Source organism: Camelus dromedarius, chromosome X (assembly GCF_036321535.1).
Source record: "Camelus dromedarius isolate mCamDro1 chromosome X, mCamDro1.pat, whole genome shotgun sequence".
NCBI classification, from domain to species: domain Eukaryota; kingdom Metazoa; phylum Chordata; class Mammalia; order Artiodactyla; family Camelidae; genus Camelus; species Camelus dromedarius.
The window spans coordinates 55855402-55876323 of NC_087472.1; the positions used below are offsets into that span (position 1 = coordinate 55855402).

The 20922-nt window shown below is 37.3% G+C and overlaps 1 long non-coding RNA gene across 2 annotated transcripts in view; it reads right to left on the bottom strand.

Annotated features, from left to right (window-relative positions):
* Positions 1–20922, bottom strand: part of LOC116150892 (uncharacterized) — a 35290-nt gene that overhangs the window by 4089 nt on the left and 10279 nt on the right. Inside the window, exons 3-5 of one of the 2 annotated variants that reach the window (XR_010379466.1) lie at positions 19695–19759; positions 15051–16604; positions 11476–14715 (exon numbers count right to left, since the gene is read on the bottom strand). This is a non-coding gene — a long non-coding RNA (uncharacterized LOC116150892). Of the gene's footprint in view, positions 1–11475; positions 14716–15050; positions 16605–19694; positions 19760–20922 lie in introns of those variants that run through there. The other variant, XR_010379467.1, reaches the window with a different exon arrangement.

A 20922-nucleotide genomic window follows, 5' to 3' on the forward strand; every position in this document is an offset into this window, starting at 1 on the left:
CATCTTGGTAATACAGTTAATTTCAAGTGGTCAGAATTTTGCATTTTCAAAAAAGTAGTACAAAAAAATATACCCAACATTTTATATACATGTGTGTGTAAATGAAGTTATTTGTGTAGTATGGATAATATGAAGGAGCCTTTCACATGTGACAGAAAAGCCAGAAAAGGAAACTAGGGGTCAGTGCCAGAAGTCCACAAATAGGCTCCCTTGGGGATCCACAAAGCTGAGTTAGTGGTGAAGCCTTATTTTCCTCAATGACTGCATTATTTGGATGTATCAAAATGTATTCAATCACTCCCATACTGAAGGACATTTGTTTCCAATCTTACCCTACTGAAAAATAATACTGTAGTGAATAACCCATATATAAATATCTTAGCAAGGAAGAGGGAGTATATCTGTAGGATATACCTGTTCTGAATCAAAGAATTTGGGTTTAAATTATGGCTACATATTGCAAATTGCCCTCCAAAGAAGTCCTACCAATTTACACTGTTATCAACAATGTATGAGTCTTCATTTCCCCATTAATGCAAAGTATTATCACTCTTTTCTTAATCTTTTTTCATCAGCAAGATAAAAATGGTATCTCCTTGTAGATTTAATTTGTATTTGTCTTATGAATAAGATTGAAGGATATGTAAAATGTTAATTAAGTCTTTCCTTAGTGTCAAACTGCCTTCTAGAAAGGGAAGGTTTATCACTAACACCCTTGAGAGGTATGCATAAGAATAACAGTTTTATCCAAATCCTTACCAACCACTGGAAATTATTCTTTTCATCTTTGCCAATCTGTTTAGTCAAAAAATGGAATCTCATTATTATTTTAACTTTAATTTATAGAAATATTAGAGTTGAAACATTTTAATATGTTTTTGGGCCAATTGTATTTGTTTTTTTCACTAAACTTTTCACACCTTCTGCTCAATTTTTGTACTATGGTAGTTTATTTTTCTTTCTAATTAAAAATATGTATTTATAGTCTACCTTCATTCTAGAGGCAGCGGAGGCCTGTCTTTCAGAAAGTACATTGTGTGTTGGAGAAATAGTAAGCATATGATTGTTTTCCTAGCAATAAATGAGTATGTCCTTCTGCCTTCTCATCTCCTATTTTTCAATGCCCATATCCTGATCTTTCAGGAAGAGGTGGGAGGGCAGTGTACTTTCCCTGCTACACTTTCTCAACATCCTCTACAATCACCTTCCCCCTTAGCATTGTAGAGGGGTGGGGTGTATGTGTGTGTTTTGTCCTCTGTAAAAGGAAGCAGGGAGATGGTCTTGCTCTGGCTTGTGGCCTTGGTTCTAATCACTCATGCAGCAGCAGAACAGGCCTTGTGCTCCTTGTTGAAATGAGAAAGGATGAAAGATTTGTCTTCTGATTTCATCCTGGTGTAACTAGCTTCCTAAGCTATATGAATTTAGCAGGGGCGGCAAAAGACAGGTCACATGGTAATCCATTCTTTTATGCATCTTGTTTGAACAAACACTGAGCACACTGCAGAACTGGGAAGTTGCTAAGATAAATTAAATGCAGTCTCTGCCCTATAGGAACTCACAGTCTAGTGACAGTTGGGTAGTACTTATGCCTTCTCTTAGATTTACTGGGATAAACACAGAGTAAGTGAGGACCTAGAAGAATTCACCAAGATTGCAGAGAAAATTTTCACTGTACTCCCAGGTCCGAGTAGCTTCCTGATTGATTCATTCAACAAGTATTTATTGAGTGAGATAATACATGCTCAGTAGACAAGGGGCAGCTACCTCCTATGTTTTAACAAGACCAAGGGAAGTCAGAATGGGGATAGAATTGTATGTTTCATAGCAGAAAAAAGTTGAGAGAATGCTCATTTGATATCCATTCTGTGAAATAAAAAGGTCATCCAATCAGAACAACAATGGGAGAAATAGCAAGATTAGAGATTTGAGAAAAGTTAAAAGGGTTTGTAGGGTATTGAAGCATGAGTTGACCAAAGAAATAGGGTACGATTGCTGCACAGAGATAAGGGCCAATTGAGCTTAGTGACCAAGAATTTATATTGGTGCCAAGTTGCCCTGTGGAGAGACTTTCCCAGCAGCATTTGGCTGCTCCAGTGCAGTCACTGCAATACTAGCAGGGTCCTTGAAGGGAACCAGGTCACTACATAATGTCCAAGGGTTCAAGCCCTTGCTTCTCTTTCATTTGTTTTATTATGTCTTATATGTATCTGAATATACTCTGATATTTTGATTATAGAGGTAATATTTGCTAATGTGGCAGGTTAATCTACAGCGATACTAGTTTATGCTTTCTGTTTCTCAAGGGTAGCTAAAGGATTATAAAGTTAATTTTTCCCTTCTGCCTCTTGTAAAGGGACAGCTATGCCTTTGTATATGAAAATCTAGGCTCTTTGTGTTTCAGGAGCCATCCTTGAAGAAAACCATCCATGAATTGAGTCTCAACTATTAGGAGCATTGTCAAATTCCTTTGTCCCTTCTTCTGTTGTGGCATTCATCTTTTTATTATTGACTGATAGGAGGTCCTTATTTATTAATTATTTCAGTCATATGTTGCACGTGTTTTTCCTCATTCATTTTTGTCTTTTAATTTTGATTTATGATGGGTTGTTGTTTTAACATATAGAAATTTTACACTTTATATCTTTTCTTTTATTATTTCTGATTTGTCTTATGCTTAGAAAGGCCTTTCCCAACCCCCTCCAAATATAGCTGGCTGTATTTTCTCATTTGTTTTATATTTAAATCTTTAATCCATTTATATAGTAACTTCTGAAAATGTACCAAGGATTTTTAAATAGCTTTAATAAGGTGCTTTCTTGGAATTATTTTCATCTGCAAGTCACAAAAACATAGATAAAATCCAACAACTATGCAACACAATGTTACATTATGTTCAAAACCAAAGAAATATTATCATATATATTTAAATATCAGTATAAGAGCATTTTTCTATATTGACCTTTAATGAAAGTTCCAGCATGAATTGACTTTCAGTACTTTATTTTTTTTAATTTAAAAAAAATTTATTGAAGTATAGTCAGTTTACAATGTTGTGTCAATTTCTGGTGTACAACACAATGCTTCAGTCATACATGAATATACATATATTCGTTTTCATATTCTGACTTTCAGTACTTTAGATTAATGGGCAGAATGTTCTGTCAAGAGGTTTCATCTGTATCAGAACTAAAATCCAAGTATCATGAGCTCCAGAATCAATGGCAGTGCTGCCACTGTATCGGATTCTGTCAAAGTCCCTTACAGCCATTAGGGCCAAGGCCATTCACCCACATTTGTTCAGTTTATAGCTGCAGTTCCTGTAGTAATTCAGCACATATCACAGACTCGTATATCTATAAATCTTTAAGCCTAACTGCTTGGGAACAAAAGTTGAGCTAAACATAGAGGGGAAAATATTTAGCTTCAGCGATCAAGATTTTATTGAGCTAGGTAAATATAAAGATAAAAGAAATGATATGATATTTATGCTTTTTAAGAGGCTATTATGCCATCTAAATATATATGTACAGTTTCTGAGAGTTCAACATGTATTTATGCATATAAAGAGGTCATATATACATATTTCAAAAAATCTTGGATCAACTTAGAATTAATATTTGTGTAAAGTATGTGCTTATTTATAATTCCTACGTATTTTACTTAACATCTCATATAAAAGTATTTTTCATGTCATGGTACACTTTTTATAAACATACGTTTTATGACTATAAAATATTCCGTCATACAGATGAACCATAAATCACTCAACTATTACTCTCTAAAGGTAGACATCTAAGTTGTTTTCAACACTCGAGTATCATTTTTTTTAAAGGATGTCAGGAATGTCCATGTGCATAAATCTTCCTGAATTCTGATGATTTCCTTAAAATAGATTCCTAGAGGTAGACTGACTGGATAGAAGTATATGATGTATATGTAGAACTGTTCTGCAAAAAGATTTTACCAACTCCACCAGTCTCACCAGCAATGTTTGGGAGTGCCCATTTCCTCATACATAAAGAGGGCTTGGAAGGTGAGGAACACTAATACTCAGTTTATTAAAAGCAAACAGGAGTTAAGTCTTGGCTCACCACCCCCTTTCTTTCCCTTGCTATACTCTCTCCTTCACATCTTGTGCCCAGAGTCCTCTGTGCTGCTTCCTGACCACCCAGGGTCTTTCACTGAGTTGCCCCACCAAAGCCAGCCTTCCCTAGAAAAGTTGACTCTCTAGACCTTTTCTGTCCCTGGTCCATCCCCACATCCAAATTCAAAACTCAATATCCTGCAGCCTGACCTCTCAGCCTGCCCTGGCCAGCAGATTGATCTTGTATATTAATTATCAATAATGAAATTGAAAGATAATTTTTTAAAAATAAGTTTGTTAAGCCAAAAAATGATCCCCAAATCCACATCAAATCCCTGGAACTTGTGTGTGTTACCCAATTTGGAAAAGAGTCTTTGCAGATGTCTCTTGAATTAAGCATCTTAAAATGAGGAGAAAATCTTCAATTTTCCAAGTGGCCCCTAAATGCCATTACAAGTGTGCTTATAAGAGAGAAGCAAAGGAAGATCAGACATGCAGAAGAGGAAGAAGACCATGTGAAGAGGGAGGCAGAGATTGGAGCAATGCAGCCACAAGTTCAGAAACAGAGGCCAGTAACCACTGGAAGCTGGAAAACACAAAGAACAGATTCTCCCCTAGAGTTTCTGGAGGGATCATGGCCAGGACCACACCTTGATTTTGGACTTCTGGCCTCCATAACTGTGAAAGAATACATTTTTCTTTAAGTCATCATCTTTGTAGTAATCTGTTACAGCAATCACAGGAAATGAATGCAGTGTCTCACCATGATCTCTCAGTTAACACTAAGGCTGCATATCAGGACAGGACTGTGGGAGGGAAAGGTGTTGTGGTTCATTAAATAGCCACAAGGGGGTAGTGTCCTGCAGGGGATAGCGAGGAAACTGGTTTTGCTACTTGAGGTTCTCTCCCCCTTTCCTTTCATCATTCCATCTCACTGACCCCAAATCTTCTTGGCCCCAAAAAGCTTAAGGCTTGGGCCTTGGACATCCACAGGTAGTTTAGATTGTAGAGATTAGATTGGGCATGTCAGGGGATGGTAAGCAATGAAATGAAATCTGTCTTTTAGTACTCTACAAAGCTTGAAGTACTGTCAAAGCTGAGCACCAACCTTTGGGGGAAACATCCCAGGTCTCCCTTTAAGGATAACCTTTAGCAGATGGTGAAGTGGATGAAGTTTATGGCCTCTTTTTCTAGCTGCTCCTCTTCAGTAAGTCCATCCTCAGACACCTATTGCTCTTTCTGCCTCCGGTCCTTCAGTCATGAGGAAAGGTGAATTTCTTAGCTAACATTTATGGGCCAACCATCATGCTAAGGCCATCTATACATTATTTCACCTAATCTTTAAAACAGCCTAGAAGAAGCTATTATAATTATCTGATTTTACAGAATGGAAACCTGAGGTTTAGAGGTCAAGAAACAGGGTTATAGTCCCCAAGATGTCGAGTCAAGCCTCAAGCCTTGGTCATATTAATTGCCACACCTTAGCATTACTTGGCTTCTGACCATTTTTCTCTTCTCTAATTAAGTTAGCATTTACTGTCCACATCACACATTTGACTAGCATTTTAATTATCTGTTACACAAATATATGTTATCTCCTAATTAGATTGCAAACTCCATTAAGGTAGGCACTATACCTTAAGCTGTGTTTGTAGCCCTCAGAGCACCTGTGGCAGTGAGCCTAAAAGTTGTAGGTTTTCACTAAATGCTTGTTAACCTCTCTCATCTTGGGAAACAGTTCCCCCAGTTAGAACCCCTGTCAGTGTAACTTTATTGATTTTCAATTTAGAAAGAGTCCATTGAGAACTTTATTCAGAAACTAAAAAATTGTTAGGACTGGACTTAGAGTCACCATAATCCACAATAGCTTTATCCCAATTCCTCCTAAATGCTTTAGCATGCAATAGGTCACCTATAATGGGCTAACATTCCTCCTGGAGGTACAGTACAGTAAGGTCAAAGATGATTACAGTAAGTGACATTATTGGGCCAATATCACCTTCTTAATCTGCAGACAAATCTTTATAGCAGTCAGTGTCCAGACACATCTACAAACTTGTTTTTATAGTTCCCAAGTTGATAGATCCTCTACACTGTTCTCATTTTTGCATTGTGTATCCGCATTTTCTTAGGCTAGTTCTTTTTTTTTTTTTTTTTGATGGAGGTAGGGCGATTGAATCCAGGACCCTTTGTGTGCTAAGCATGCTCTCTACCACTGACCTATACCCTCCCTGCTTCTTAGGCTAATTCTAACTCAAGTTGTTTACTGTTTTCAACAAACCCATATGTAGCTTCCAGAGCCTCTTTTTTTTGTAAGTTCAACAATCAAAATGAATGTTATTTTAGACATAAGAATTAAATCTACCCAATGATGAAGATTCTTTCTGGGATTCTATGAACCTTTCTATATTTTCATGCTTAGAAATATATCCTTACTATATTATCTTTTACCTCAAAACTCTTATATCTAATGTCTGTTTTGCACTCGTAATTTATTTGGACTTCACCGTACCTATATATTTTTCTTGGAGGTTTTTTCTAGCTTTATTGAAATTAACTGACATATAACATTGTGTAAGTGTAAGATGTACAAAATGTTGATTTGATAAACTTACATATTGCAAAATGATTGCCACCATAGTATCCTTAGAGTTTTTAATGACCTTAGGCAAAAGCAATACAGTATTAACTTACCTTCATATTTATTGGTAGAATGATTAGAGTGCATTGGTTTAATGGAGTACCCATCATCAAGTGAAAGTGCTTTGGAAATGGTAAGCAACTACACACATGTAAAATTATAGTATTTTTTACTCTTATTCTTTTGCAAAATATCACAAGAAGAGAAATCCAAAGAATATTTAATGATTACATTCTGATCATTGTGTCACCTAAGAGAAGTTAATATTTGAAGATAGGAGAGCCTTTCCAGAGCTTCCTCAATGTAGATAATTGCTTAACCTATTACTTCTCAAAATTTAATGTGCATAAGAATCCTCTGGAGATCTTGTTAACATGCACATTCTGATTCAGTAGGTCTGGGGTGGTGCTTGAGAATCTGCATTTCTGACAAGATCCCAGATGAATCTCATATTTCTGATCTCTGGACCACACTGTGCATGGCAAGGAATAATTTAAACTCTTAAACTTAATCACTAATCATATTATTAAGAGCTAATGTGTGGTTACAAGGAAACATATTCAGTAGGTGGAGACATTATCCCTTTCCCATAAATACAGAACTGGCACTGAAACTTTGGTTTGGAAGATGAGCTTAAAAGTCATCCAGGTAGGGCCATATAAATAATTCTAAACAGAGAGATTTCTATTCCTTTTTTCAGTATCTGTAGGGAAGAAAATTTTATATCTTTCTAACAAATTAAGCTTAATCTAGTTCTACCTTTACTGGTAGAAAAAATTTTCTGGGTTTTTTTTTAATACATTTTATTTTTTTAGAGCAGTTTCAGGTTCACAGCAGAATTGAGCAGAAAATACAGAGTTCACATATAGCCCTCCCCACCCACATGTATATACTCCCCTCCCCTCAACATCCCTCATCAGTGTGGCATATCTGGTACAATTGATGAACCAACGTGGACACATTATTATCAACGAAAGTCCATAGTTTGCATTAGGGTTCACTCTTGATGTTGTACATTCTATGGGTTTTGACAAATGCATAGTGACATGTAGCCACCACTATAGTATCATACAGAATAATTTCATTGCCCTAAAAATCCCTTGTGCTCCATCTATTCATTCCTCCCTCCCTCCTTCTCCCCAAAGCCCTGGGAACCACAATCTATTTATTGTTTCTGTAGCTGTGCCTTTTCCAGAATGGCATTTGGATGGAATCGTACAGTTTATAGCCTTTTCAGACTGGCTTCTTTCATTTAATAACATGTCTTTTAAGTTTCTTCCATATCTTTCATGGCTTGATAGCTCATTGCTATTTTTTTACTGCACATATATTTTCTAATTTACATATGTACTGTTCATTGTTTCTAAGAACTTTTAGAGCTTTAGCTTTTTAAACCTGCATAGTTATCAAAGGAATAGCTAAGCCAACCACAAAATAATAATTAATTCAAAAAGATACATACAGCATGCTATTAACAGCAGCATTATTTATAATTGTCAAGATATGGAATATATATATATATGATGGAATACAACTCACCCATAAGAAAGAAGGATATTTTGCCATTTGCAGCCCTTCATTCACTTTTTTTTTCACTTCAAAAACTAGAATTTTATAACCAGCATAAACATTTCCATTACATCAGAAACATCGAAATACCTAGAAATAAACTTAACCAAGGAGGTTACCTATACTCAAAAAACCGAAATGACACAAAGAAATGGAAAGATTTCTTGTGCTCTTGGATTGGAAGAATCAACATTATCAAAATGGCCCCACTACCCAAAGCAATCTACAGATCTTGCAACTCCTGTCAAAATACAATATTTTTCACAGAACTAGAAAAAACAATTCCAAAATTTATATGGAGCCATAAAAAAACTCCGAACTGCCAAAGCAATCTTTTGTAGGTCTTCTTTTTTTTTTTTCCTTTCTTCTTTTTGTTTTCTTTTCTTATGGTTTGATGACTAGAGAAGGTTCTTTAACATTTGTTGTAAAGCTGGTTTCGTGGTGCTGAAATCTTCTAGCTTTTGTTTATCTGTGAAGCTTTTGATTTCTCCATCAAGTCTGAATGAGAGCCTTGCTGGATAGAGTATTCTTGGTTGTAAGTTTCCCCCTTGCATCACTTTAAATATATCTTGCCACTCCCTTCTGGCCTGTAGAGTTTCTGCTGAAAACTCAGCTGATAACCTTATGGGAATTCCCTTGTATGTTATTTGTTGCTTTTCTCTTGCTAATTTTAATATTTTCTTAATTGTTGTCAATTTGATGACTGTGCATTGGTGTGTTCCTCTTTAGGTTAATTCTGTGTGGTACTCTCTGCACTTCTTGGACTTGGGTGATTGTTTCTTTGCCCAGTTGGGGAAGCTTTTAGTTATTATCTCTCCAAAAATTTTCTCAGGTCCTTTCTCTCTCTCTGTCCTCTTTCTGGGACCCCTATAATGTGAATATTAGTGTGCTTCATGTTGTCCTAGGGTTCTCTTAAACTATTTTCATTTCTTTTCATTCTTTATTCTTTTTCTGTTCTGCGGTAGTGGTTTCCACTCATCTGTCTTCTAGCTCTCTGATCCATTTTTCTGCCTCATTTATTCTATTCTTGCGTCCTTCTAGTGTGTTATTCATTTCAGTGATTTTATCCTTCAACTCTGTTTGGGTATACTTTATATTTGCCAACTCTTTGCTAAAAACTTCACTCTGTGCATCTATACTCCTCTTGAGTTCTCTGAACATCTTGGCCATCACTACTTTAAACTCTTTCTCAGATAAATTGCCCATCTCCTCATCACTTATTTCTTCTTCTGGGATTTTATCTTGTGCCTTGTCCTGGGAGATATTCCTTTGCCACCTTATATTATCTATCTTTCTATGCGTTTGTGGATTCCTTCCACAGGCTTTGGGGTTGTTGTTTTCTTTTTTCTTTAATTTATTTGTTTATTATTTTTTGTTTGTTTGGTTTTGGTTGGGGTAATTATGTTCCTTTATTTACTTATTTGTTTTAGTGGAGGTACTGGGGATTGAACCCAGGACCTCATGCATGCTAAGCATGCACTCTATCACTGAGCTATATCTCCCCCCCACCCAGGATTGTTTTTTTCTTATTTCTAGTATCATCTGCCCCTGGTGGATGAGGCTGGACTAGAGGCTTATGCAGGTTTCCTGGCAGGAGGAGTCAGTGTCTGCCCACTGCTGGATGAAGCTTGGTCCTGGACCTCTGGTGGGTAGGGCTGTGTCTAGAGGCATTTGTAGCTTAGGAAGTCTGATGATGGGTGGGGCTATGTTCCCACCCAGTATGTTGTTTGGCCTGAGGCTTCCCTATAGGCTGTTGGGTGAGGCTAGGTCTTGGTGCTAATGATGTAATCAGGATGTTAGCCTCCAGAAAAGCTCATGTAGATGAACACTCCTGGAATGTATGCCACCTGCTTTTTCCTCCCATGGGTGAGCCACAGCCATCCCTACATCCCCAGGAGACCCTCCAGATCCAGCAGGCAGTCCTGGCCCAGGTTCCTATGAGATCACTGCCTCTGCCCTTGGACCTGGCACACACGAGTTTCCATGTATGCTTCCCAAGCAAATAGAGTCTCTGTTTCCCCTAGTCCCATGGGCATCCTGGAGCCAAGCCCCACTGGCCTTCAAAACCAGATGTCCTGGAGAGCAAAAAAAAATGTGGCAATGAATATATATATGTTCATGTATAACTGAAAAATTGTGCTCACTGGAATTTGACACAACATTGTAAAATGACTATAACTCAATAAAAAATGTTAAAAGAAAAAAAAAGATGTCCTGGGGTCTCCTTCTCTTCCCAATGGCAGAACCAGAGCTGGGGAGCCTGACGTGAGGCTTAGAGCTCTCATTCCCGTGAGAAGGCCTCTGCAACTTAACGATTCTTCAGCTTGTAGGTTGCCCACCAGAGGGGTATGTGGCCCAATCATATCATGAACATGCCCCTCCTACCATCTTGCTGTGGTTCCCTCTTTATGTTTCCAGTTGCATAAGAACTTTTTTGCTAGGTTCCAGTCTTTTTTTCAGTGATTGTTTAACATTCAGTTGTGGTTTCATTGTAGTCATGAGGAGAGGCGAGCTCGTGGTCCTACCACTCTGCCATCTTGACCAGAAAAGAATACTGGTAGAAAAATTTCTTTTTCTCATATGAATTTTTTTCTGTTCCAATTTAAACCTCTTGTTACTTCGGGTTGGTTAATAGAGTAATTAACTACGTTATCATTTCCAAGTATTTTTTTTAGTATAATTACAGCCCCAATGGCTTCATTTAAAAATGCCTATAGTCCTAGTAATTTGGCCTAGGAAATGAATTTCTTGTATCCCAGCTAAGGGATTATTTGATACATGTAAAGACATATGCAAACCTTTGTATACTGGATATGCCTTGAGTTACTGCCCCAATTTCCTTCCAAGACTAACACTCAACAAGAATGACAACAGCACCATTTTATCTGTGATGGTGATAGTATTTTTTTTAATGCCAAAGACAATTCCATTTCTTTCCTTTAGATGACCTCAAAGGCTGGAAAGATCATTTTGTTCAAAGGAATAATCATCCCTTTACTGGATTAATTAATATGTTCTGTGGGAAAATACCAACTGTTTTCTTATTTGGAGATTTGCAGATACTAAGTACTATATATAAAATAGATAAACAACAAGTTAATCCTGTATAACACAGGGAACTATATTCAATAACTTGTAGTAACCTATAATGAAAAAGAATATGAAAATGAATGTATGTATATGTATGACTGAAACATTATGCTGTACACCAAAAATTGACACAACATTATAAACTGACTATAACTCAATAAAAAAAGTTAAAAAAAGATATTATGTGAAAACATCATATTAGTATGATGTGTATGAAACTAGAGAATCAAGTGCATAGCTTCTTCACCCTTCCAGTTGCCTGATGGACATTAACCACATAATGGTCATGAGCAGCCTCTTGCCTGCAGAGCAGGTACATTCAGTCACACTCTTAGCCTTTCCACACCTTGGGTAACACTGGATTTGATGTCACAAAGACTTCCAGTCAATCAGCCACAGTTAGCTGTGCATTGTCTTTCTCCACAGATTTGTTTCCCAATGCATTTCTAATACGAGCCCAGAAGAGTGGCCTCTCATGGACATTCTCTGGCCAGGTGATAAATGTCTGCCTGTTGACAAGTTTCCTGAGTCGGCGGTAGCTGGATAACTTATAGTTTGGGATCTCTTCCAGGAAGATCAAGATGAGGACATCCTCATGCTCATAGAGCATCTTGATGCTGGCCAGCTGTACTTCAAGCTGGCACCATTCACTGTGCAGGTAGTGGTTACTGACCATACACAATGTTTTCTGGCTTGTGTTGATGGCATTCTGGATGTTCTCAAAGATGTCCATGCCTGGTTCAAAATCCCGGTGGTGAAGACAGAGCTTGAAGGTAGGCTGACCTCTTTCTTCCAGGGCTGGAACAAGCTCTTCATATACCCACTGCTCATCAGTGGCAGTGAAAGAGACAAAGGCATCAGAGATGAACTCCTTCTCTGTCCTATGCCACTTGGCCTGATACCAGGCTCAAAATACATACAGCCTATACCATAGCGATGAAGTCATCTTGGCGATAAACCAAGAAGAGACCATGGTTGTGAGGACCAGACTGAAGGAACAGAAGAAGTAAACCTTTCCCAGGTCAAAATTACACATAGAATCATTGAAATCTATCAATAAACTCTGGATATTTCCCTGCTGACAGGGGTAGCTACAGAGGTAGGGGATATGGACCTTTGCTGTGTTTATGGATCAATTCTTGAAACATTCATTGTCACAGCTGCACTGAAGTTTGTTTCCATAAAGATCAAAGTACTTCAGAGACTTCAGATTCTCCAGATGACTTTGATTAATTACTCTTAGGTTGTTGAATCTTAAAGAGAGGACCTGAAGGCTTTCTAAGCCAGAGAACATGCCAGGAGTCAGGGACTCTAAGTTGTTGTTTTCCAGGCATAGCACTTTTAGTCTTTTGAGGTTTTGGAATAAGGAAATACTTAAACTGAGACTTCGGTCTCCAGATTTTCTTCCTGAGATATCCAATTTTGTGAGATTAATCAGTGAGTCAAATTGACGGTAGTCTAGGAATACCATGGGATTTTTCCCTAGGAGTAGCTCCTGCAGGCCATTCAGCCCTTGGAAGAAGTTGGTTGGAACAACCTGAATCCCATGTATTTGTCCTTCTAGGTTGAGTTGTTTCAAAGACTTGAGGTTCATAAATGGAGGAGATTGCAAGGTCCTAGTAGTTTCATATGTAATTTTATTAAAACTGAGATTCAAAACTTCTAGATTTTCCAGGCCCAAGAAAAGGATTGCCTGAAAATTTGACAAGACATTGTATATCAAGTCAAGTTTATAGAGGCAACTGAGGCCAGAAAATGCATTTTTTTGCTATGTTTTTCAGGCGGTTCTGGGAGAGAGTGAGAACTTGGAGTTTCTTCAGACCCTCAAAGGTTCTGCAATTCAGAGTCCGAATATTGTTGTATCCAAGGTCTAAACTCTCTAAATTTGGAAATTGAGCAAAGAAGTATCTGTCAATTTTTACTATCCAGCACCCAGCCAAGTTGAACTCCTTCAATGAATACAGCCCATAGAAGGTCATCCTATCGAGTTCTGTGATGGGATTTCTAGAGAGAAAGAGAGATTGTAGATACCTCAGGGGTGAAAATGCAAAATCTGGGAAGCTTTTAAACTTATTGTGGCTCAGATCTAGGGCTCTCAAGTTCTGGAGGGTACTCAAGGTCCTGTTAATGACAAAGGAAAGTTGACACTTGTTTAGATTCAGCCTTTGGAGGCTGGGCATAGCATCAAATTCACTGTCATTGAGGTGAACCAGATCATTGTTATGGCTCAGGTCAAGGGACAAAAGCCTGGTACAGTTGGCAAGGCGCTGTATGCCCCTGGCATCAATGGCATTTTTCCAAAAAACCAAAGCCTCTAATATGGGTAAATTTTGGAGGAGACGACATAGTGTGTTGAGGTTTAAGTGACTACGTCAAACTTCTGGTTACTAAGGTCTATTTCCCTTAGATTCTGTAGGTGGTTGGCTGAGAGCATCTCCAGTTTCACCAATGTTCCACTCAGATTCAAGCTTCTCAGTTGGGGCATAGTTTCCAGATCCACATTCTGAATGACTCCAAAGCTATGAGAGACATCCAGAGTGGTCAGATTAGGTAGTGACAAAGCAGAGAAATTTAATTCCATGAGCTTGTTCCCTTGCAGGCTCAGCTGGGTCAGGGAGATCAATGACCTGGGGCTGTGATCCAAGGACATGATGCTGTTGTTAGTAAGATCAAGATATTCTAGGTGCAGAAGATGTTGGATTGCTTCCAGAATATTAGAAAAATCAGTAATAAAGTTTTGAGATAAGTTTAAATATTTCAATTTGACAAAAGGGACAAAGGCATTTTTGTGAATAGGGGTAATTTGATTATGACTCAGGAGCAAAGTTTCCAAGTTGGACAGGCCTTCAAAGGAGTTGTTCACACTTTGAATCTTAGTTTCTACTAAATTCAAAAGGGTCATGTTTTCAAGTCCCCAAAAGGCCCTCTCATCAATCTTCCAAATGGAATTCCGCTCCAATCACAAGTCCACCAGAGCAGACAAATTAGTGAAGCCATATGGAGGAAGGACCTGAATTTGGATCTGTGTCAGGTTGAGGTGAGTAGTGTATCCAGGGATGTCACGAATGGCGTCTGTTAAGTTATTGATCTTCTTCCAAATGCAGAACATATGGTGAATGTCCAGTTCATACTGTATGCATTTACTGAACCCATACGTCTCTGCCAAAGAGAGCAGAGAAAGCCCACTGAAAATGAGCCAGAACTGTTGAGGAGGCAAGAGATTTTCTAAACCCATCTTGTCAGCCCCAGACCTCGAGTTACTATTAGAAAAAAATCCTCTCACATGTGTGATGCACATTTTTGGAGGAATGGTCCTTCCAGTTCAACTTTGCTGCAAAGATAATGAGTAAGTTATTTAATTTAAACATATCTCTTTTAATATTATTTACTTATTTCTCTCTTTTAATAATAAATAAATTTCATAGCTGCTTCAAGAAAACTAAATTTTGTCCCAAAGTTAACTTCCAAAACAAATCAATTTCCAAAGCAATCCCTATGTGTATCATCAAAAACCAGTGTTATTATTTCCTGTAATCCAAAGTTGTTAGCACATGGAGGCAGAGAAGGGAATAGCACATCTGATTTAATTTAGAGAATTAAGAAGCTCCCCAAACCTCCTCTCACCCTTACACAATAAAATACCTCCCTTACTGTTTGGGCTGATACCTGAGATTCTGCCACTGGAGATGCACTTTGGAGGTCTGTGGGTCTCAGCCTAGTTAAAAGAGAGTCATCATGGTGGGGAAAAAAACAAGGTTTACAGATCACCTCTGTTTTAATGTGAATGAATACAGAATCTGCTTTAAAGCCACTCATTTCACCACAGTTTGCGTTTACATCTCTCAGGCGATCAAACCTGTTAACAGCATGTGACATTTCTGGAAAGCAGGAAAAATACAACTACAATAAACAGATGTGTCAGTCTACTTTCTGATGTGTGCTGCCCAAGGTTTCTCCAGCTTCATCTCCCAGTTTCAACCTGTTCCCACTGTCACTTGTGGTAATGTAGTGAAAAGAGCACCAGCCCAGACAGACCTGGGCTCCAGTCCTGAGTCCTTTGACAAATTATTTAACCTCTCAGAGCCTGTTTCCTTATCCATACAATGGGATCATAATACTGATTCCCCATAACTTATGCAGATTCAATAAGACAACTTAAAGTGCCCAGATTGATGCCTGGTACACTGTGGAGCTGAATAAAAGGTTATTCCCTTCTTTTCACCTTAACTCTAGGCCAACATCAGCACACCATCTTTGTGTGGATCTTCTAGTTCTTGTCTCAAGAGCACTCACAGCCACAGAGAGGGGAGAGAAACAGTATAGTTAAGTTGGATTGTTTTCTTTGCTTTGTATATACTTCCATATGCACACAAAAATATATGACATATATGTATATATATTGCTAGCACTATTTGTAAGATTCTAAGAATCACAAAACAAGCATCCATTATAGAACTTGGAGAGAGATATATATTTTATATATATATAAAATAAAATGAGGATTTTTTTAATTGGTACATTTACAGTCATGATTGTATTATAATGAATAGAATCACAAAATATTTTGAAAAACTTTTATATGTAAAGTAAGCCACTTACTGAAGTCTGTAATATTAAGACTCTCAAGAATAGTACACAAGAGGGCCCATTTGCTCACAATATCAGTAACCCTTGGTATTATTCACTTTTACAATTTTTGCAGTTCTGGTGGTATTAAAGCGGTATTGCTTTGTCTTTTATTGACATATTTCTAAATATTTCTAATATTGAGGATCTTTCTATATATTTAGTAGCTATTTGGACTTTTCTTTCAGTGACCTGCTTATTTATATCCTTTCTCCAGTTTTCTGTTGGGTTTCTTGTTTTTTTCTTCATGATTAGTGGTCATTTTTGTATATTCTAGATATTAATCCCTTGTTGGCTTTAATGACTTAAATAGCTTCTACCTGTCATCTATCACTTAATATTGTCTATGATGTTCTTTGTGACTAAAACATTTTAATAATAATATGATAAAAGCCATCACTTTTTTTTGCTTTGTGATTTTGCTTTTAGATTCCTATTTTTTTTTAATTTTTGCCTCCTTAGATTACATTAGATGCTGTCCATTTAGCTTTACCTTTCCCACTTACATCTCATCCATCTAAATTCCAGTTTTGTATGTTGTATAAGGTAGGGATCCAGCTCTATTCTCCAATTAGCAAAGTAGTTCACTGTAAACTAAAAAAAAACAAAAATCAGTTTCTTTTCTAAAGCCTTGAGGGGTATCTTTATCATACATTAGATTACCCTATATACTGAATGTATTTCTGAGCTCACTTTTCTGTTCCTTTGTTTACTTATCATTTCCTACAATGGTATCATGTTATTTTATTACTCTGGCTTTAAAGTATATCTTAATATTTAATAGGGTGAATCCTTTCTCTGTGTCAAGTTGATTTTCAAAGTGATTAGCTATTCATGAAAATTTTTCCATTATAAATGTAAATAATTTTATCAACTTTTCCCAAAGTCCTGCTGGAATTTAATTTGGGACTGCACTGAATTTGCAAGTTAATGTGAGTTGAATTGATACAATTGCCGTGTTACATCACCCCAAATATAGACATGGTATATCTTCTTTTAGTCAAAACTTCCTTTATATTTTTAAAGAGTTTTAAAATAGTTTCTGTAAAATTTGTGTTTCTGTGTTAAGGTGTTTCCTAAAAACATTTAGATCTTATTATTTTGAGGGATATCTTATTTTTTCCTATTTAATGTTCTAATTAGGTATGTCAGGGGTGCCATAAGTTTTGAATTTTTTGTGTTATCGTTGATCATAAGAGTGGAAAGCTTTCTGAACTCTAATTAGTTTTTAAAATGTGAATGTTTATTCTATTAGGTTTATCTGTTAATGATTATATTCTCTGCAGGTAATGGAAATTATATATCTCTTTTTCAAATTCATACACTTTCTATGCTTGTTTTTAATGTCGGGCTCATAATACTGGTCACAACCTCCAATACTACATTTAATCATAATGATGATAGATTTTTTTGTTAATGGGATGGCATCTATAGATTTTCCATTAATTATTTTATTTGCTATAAGTTTTGATATATATCAAGTCAGAAAATTTCCCTTATACTCCTAATTTTTTAAGGAAGAATGTAGTTGAGTTTAACCAGAACACAAAAGAGGGAGGGGGAAATAGAGCCATCAGCTAAGGGAGAATGTACAGGGGCAACAACTTTCTTGCACAAATGGTAAACCGGCTATAAATATGGAAGCATGAAAACATCAAAAGCACTTACTATGTGCCTGGAACTTTCATAAGCATTATTGACTCACTACAAAACTCAGCAAGATACATAGTCTTAACTCCATTTTATATATGGGGAATGGAAGCCCAGAGAGCAGACTTGCACAAATATTGCACAGCTAATGTGTGACAGATTACTGATTCAAAGCAAAGGCAACATCATCATAGAACTTCATGTTCTTTCCACTATACTTTGTCACCCCTTAATTCCAAAAGAGCAACCTCTAAACATTTGTAGCAATGATTACATCATAAGGATACTTGTGTTATTCTATCTCAGTGATTGCTTTGAAGAATGCTAATTTGGTGTGTAAATTCTACAATATTCCAGAAAAAGTGGTGTCATAAATTTATACTTACATTTTATATTCATGTCCACGACAGATGAAACAGAAACAATGATCTAATGATAGTTGTAATTTCCTTTTTTTTCACTCCTAATTTTTTTACTGAAGTATAGTTGGTTTACAATGTTGTATTAATTTCTGGTGTACAACATAGAGATTCAGTTATATGTTCCTTTTCATTTTCTTTTTCATTATAGGCCAATACAAGGTATTGAATATAGTTCCCTGTGCTATACAGTGAGACCTTGTTGTTAATCTATTTTCTATATAGTAGTTTGTATCTGTTAATCCCAAACTCATAATTTATCCCTCCTCCACCCCGTTTCCCCTTTGGTAACCGTAAGTTTGTTTTCTATGTCTGTGGGTCTGTTTCTATTTTGTACGTAAGTCCATTAATTGTGTCATTTTTTCTAGATTCCACATATAAGTGGTAACATATGGTGTTTTTCTTTCTCTTCCTGGCTTACTTCCCTTAGTATGAATGATCTCGAGGTCCATCCATGTTGCTGCAAATGGCATTATTTTATTCTTTTTTATGGCTGAGTAATGTTCCATTGTATAAATATACCACAACTTCTTTATCCAGTCATCTATTGATGGACATTTAGGTTGTTTCCATGTCTCAGCTATTTTAAATAGTGCTGCTGTGAACATTGAAGTGTATGTATCTTTTCAAATTAGAAATTCAGTTTCCATTTTAAGGTAGCCCAGTGGTTTTAAGACTGAGATGAATAGACTGATTCGCTGCTGGAGGCCAGTGCTTTAAGGCATTTTGACCTTGTTAGGCAACAAGAAGGAAATAGCTCAAAGGATAAGAGACTTCATTGTAAAAGTAAATAGAAGGAAAAGAAGGGGGGAGGAGGAGGTGGACGAGGAGAAGGAGGAGAAGAAGAAGAAGGAGGAGGAGGAGAGGAAGAAGAAGAAGAAGAAGAAGAAGAAGAAGAAGAAGAAGAAGAAGAAGAAGAAGAAGAAGAAGAAGAAGAAGAAGAAGAAGAAGAAGAAGAAGAAGAAGAAGAAGAAGAAGAAGAAGAAGAAGAAGAAGAAGGAGAAGAAGAAGGAGAAGAAGAAGGAGAAGAAGAAGGAGAAGAAGAAGGAGAAGAAGAAGGAGAAGAAGAAGGAGAAGAAGAAGGAGAAGAAGAAGGAGAAGAAGAAGGAGGAGAAGGAGGAGAAGAAGGAGAAGAAGGAGAAGAAGGAGAAGGAGGAGGAGGAGGAGGCGGAGGAGGAGGCGGAGGAGGAGGGGAGGAGAGGAGGAGAGGAGGAGGAAGGAGGAGGAGGAAGGAAGAAGGAGGAGGAAGGAGGAGGAAGGAGAGAAGAAGGAGGAAGGAAGAAGGAGGAAGGAGGAAGGAGAGAAGAAGGAGGAGGAGTAAAGTAGTATAAGGAAATATGTCTTGCATAAGTGTGGGGTGGCTGGGGAAACTGGGTGGAACAAGATGGCATTGCCAACTTAATGTGTCCTCTGCTCTCATAGATGACAAGGGTGACCCATAAGACCCCTAAAACCTACTCCTGTTTGTCACAGGAAATTTTAAATGAAGGAAAAGTGTAAACATCCAAACGTGTCCAAACATCCAAATTTCCTGCCCTGACAAAGTACGGAAAGGTAAAAACCTTGTTGGTAAAAGTTCCATGGGGACAGGGCTAGTAGAGAAGATTTCTTTTACCTCAAACTGCTGGTCATGACTGCAAAAGAGCATTTAGAGCCGGTGCCAGAGCAGGGAGCTGGGACCTGTAAACCAGAGAAGGACAGAAGTACTTAGAGGTAGCAAAATGAAAGCATGCCAGGAAGATGTGAGCAGAGAGCAGTCATGCAAGTGAGTAGGAAGGAATCTGTGCAAGGACCCAAATAGCACTGTTTTTTGTTTTTGTTTTGTTTTGTTTTGTTTTTGCAGCTTGATTTTAGGCTCATCTCAGTAATGTGATGCACAGAACCTTTAAAAGGGCTGGAATGGGGCAGAACCAAACTCTTCTGGCGTTCAAAATAAGGCAAGGACTGTGAAGAACTAAGAACTTTCTGTTTGTGCACTATTTAATACAATTTTATGACACAGTTATTGTACTGCTATACTTAATTTTTATATATTTTAGAAAAATTTTATCTATGCTTACCATATTTTTGTGCATTTTTAATTGAAGTATAGACAGTTTACAATGTTGTGTCAATTTCTGGTGTACAGCATAATGTGTTAGTCATACATATACATACCTATATTCCTTTTCATATTCTTTTTCATTATAGGTTACTATAAGATATTGAATATAGTTCCCTATACTATATAGTAGAAACTTGTTTATCTATTTTACGTATAGTACTAAGTATCTGCAGAGCTCGAGCTCCCAATTTATCCCTTCCTATCCCCTGTACCCCCTATGCTGACCATATTTTATGAACCAAAACTCCAAGACATAAGCTAAAATTCTAAGCCTTTTTTCTCTTCCATCCTATGCACATGGACCACACACTCTCACCAACCACACTACATACAGTGATTTCTCAGCATGTCTCACCTCTCCCATAACACTGGCCCAACCCACTACTTGGTTAAAAAACATAATAATAATAATGAAGTTTTTGTAAAACTGAATGTACATGGGAAAAGGATTAGAAGGACATAAACCAAATGTATAGCATTAAAGATTTCTGAATGGTGGTAATACAAGCCATTTTCATTTTCCTGTGTTTGTAATCTATATTGAATTCAATTAATAGCCCACTATCCACTGTTACTCAAGCTCAAAGCTTGTTGCTGAGCACTGAGCCACCACCAGGCTCCTGGTCAGTTACCCACCAGCTGGAGTTCCTCGTGCTCCTGGAGGAAAGCAGAAATGAACTGAAGGGTCATGGAGCCCAATGGAGAGGGGCAGGGTAAGAAATTTTCTGTGTTGCTGAGG